The sequence below is a fragment of the Tachysurus fulvidraco genome, chromosome 19 (genome assembly GCF_022655615.1).
Source record: "Tachysurus fulvidraco isolate hzauxx_2018 chromosome 19, HZAU_PFXX_2.0, whole genome shotgun sequence".
Lineage (NCBI taxonomy): Eukaryota > Metazoa > Chordata > Actinopteri > Siluriformes > Bagridae > Tachysurus > Tachysurus fulvidraco.
In genome coordinates this window covers 22634613-22637112 of record NC_062536.1, presented here as the reverse complement: position 1 = coordinate 22637112, position 2500 = coordinate 22634613, and the positions used below count along the sequence as shown (strand labels likewise).

General features: G+C 46.6%; 1 protein-coding gene and 1 pseudogene across 2 annotated transcripts in view; both read right to left on the bottom strand.

Moving 5' to 3' along the window:
• LOC113650183 overlaps positions 1–2500 on the bottom strand; it is a 410150-nt pseudogene that overhangs the window by 39651 nt on the left and 367999 nt on the right.
• si:dkey-97m3.1 (fatty acyl-CoA reductase 1) overlaps positions 1–2500 on the bottom strand; it is a 29909-nt gene that overhangs the window by 23914 nt on the left and 3495 nt on the right. Inside the window, exon 2 of one of the 2 annotated variants that reach the window (XM_047803973.1) lies at positions 210–777. The exons of the other annotated variant lie outside the window; for it this stretch is intronic. The gene's annotated coding sequence lies outside the window, so the exon portion shown is untranslated. The remainder of the gene's footprint in view (positions 1–209; positions 778–2500) is intronic. 2 annotated transcript variants of the gene reach the window in all.

The window sequence follows — 2500 nt, the reverse complement described above, 5'->3', positions numbered from 1 at the left end:
CACACACACACACACACACACACACAGATTCCTCTCAGGTCACAGGCGGCACACATTCCTGTACAGCCACTTTACAAACCAACCTACAACATTGACGGCTGTAGTTACTTCAGGGCCTTCCACTGTTACACACAACACACACAAGTCACACATCTAAAAATAACAAACAGGAACCCAAACAACCCTGAAGTTCTGGGTCACTGGGTTACCATGACAATAAGAATGCTGACTGCCTCCACACACAGTTGAGTGGTCGCCGATGCTCCAGTCTTCCGGAGAGTTTTACTCTTTACTGAATGACACAGTGTACATCCTCCTGTAACTAGACGCAAGAACAGTGCTGAAGAAAGTGGCGGCGAGTCGTAGAGATCTGGTGTAGTACGTACACCAACCTGTCTACAAACACACTGAGCAGTCGTGATTAAAGTTGTGTAGCTCACTCAGCTTTACATCGTGATGCAGCGACTTCTTTGTCAAACTTTAGACGGAGCCAAATAAACTCCACCCAAGTATGAGTGTACCGTAGTCAGGTTACAGTGCTCACACAGGGAGCTCCCATCAATGGAATCTGAGCGTTCTGGACTCCGCCCACATAAGTGCCAACTGGAGTGTATTAGTGATAGTGAAACCTTTTCCCACTGCATAGAATAAAAACAAAACATTGTGGGTCCACTGAGAAGAGCAAGCGTCCATGGTGGTGGTGATGGAGACCGAGCCTGTGTAGGGATGAGGGTAGGGTGTGGTTAGAGAAAGACTGGAGGAGGACGAAGGAGGAACCTGTGCATGGATGGAGACAGGAAGAGTTTGAACATCAGCTATAGAATTTACAATCTTCAGCTTCAAATGTTATTAGGAATAAGAAGGTGGTTACAGCCCTACAACACCCAGTGATCCATGTGGAACCTGCTGGAGCTCTCAGTTAGCATCCCATCAGCTCAGTACTAACATGTTTAAGTGCTGAACAACGTGTAGTACACAGGATGTTCTCTCACTGTTCCAAAGACATGATCATTAGCAGCTCATCCTGCTGCTATCTACTAATAAGGTTTATGTTAATTGTGAAGATCAGGTTTAAAAGGCATCTAATGTCAATGCCACTGATAAAAGCTTGTTCACACCCTGAGGGGTTCAAGTGTCCTGGTGAACAGAGAAAACACACAAAGACAAACAAATGAAGTGGAACTAGTGTTGAGATCATGTGATGTGGACATGTAGGGGTTGTTTTGGCCTGACCTGGACATTAAACACACCACATTTCTGGTCAGATTTTACAGATAAGTTTCCTACCGCTTATCTGACCTTCTCGGGTCACGGGGAGCCTGTGCCTATCTCAGGCGTCATCGGGCATCGAGGCAGGATACACCCTGGACGGAGTGCCAACCCATCACAGGGCACACACACTCTCTCATTCACTCACTCACACTCACACACTACGGACAATTTTCCAGAGATGCCAATCAACCTACCATGCATGTCTTTGGACCGGGGGAGGAAACCGGAGTACCCGGAGGAAACCCCCGAGGCACGGGGAGAACATGCAAACTCCACACACACAAGGTGGAGGTGGGAATCGAACCCCCGACCCTGGAGGTGTGAGGCGAACGTGCTACCCACTAAACCACTGTGCACCCCCCACCCCCACCCCCATAAGTACATTATTATCCAAATTTGAAGTGATTAAACTCGTCTGTAGTTGCTGTCTCAGAGCACACATAGAGCTCGTGCATGTGGAAGGAGGCAAAGTGTGTTATGATGGAGTCATGAAAGATCACAGGAAACCCCTCCTGGGTGGAGGCTGCTGTATGATTGGTGAACAGAGCAAGAGTAAACCAGTATACACATCAAGGAACATCCCAAATAAACTAATAATAAACCCCCTCTGACCAGCAGCTGATGATGTGTTGAGTATAAAAGATCTGATCGAAACACAAACATAAGATACACATAAATATTGTTGGTGAACATTTCATTCATTCTTCATTCCACAAACAGACGACATTAAACCTGCAATGTTCTTTTCTCTTCTGTGGTATCTGAACAACAAACAGCAGGCTTTACAAGTGCTGAGGAGATGTGTGTGTGTGTGTGTGTGTGTGTGTGTGTGTGTGTGTGTGTGTGTGTGTGTGTGTGTGGGGCCACACCTTAAAAAACAGGATGTGGTTTTATTCACACACGTCCCACTGCTGTGTGTGTTGCACTTGCTCCATCTTCCCTACACGGTCACATTCACTTACTATTGATTCTCAAACCATTTTACTGGCCGTTTAACACTGAAAAGATTTGCTCAGTTTCCTGGTCACTACCAGAAGAAGAGGGCAGGAACCGCTGGTCCATGATCAGTCTTCACTGATCCATTTAGTATGAGACCACCTTTAATGGCTTCCCCTCCACCATCCAGCTCTGATGGTCTGTCCTGTGGTGTTACAAACCACAATGTTTCACAGTAAAATGGTGAATCTACATAATGTAGGGGTCCTGCACACGTCCCTCAGTCATCAGG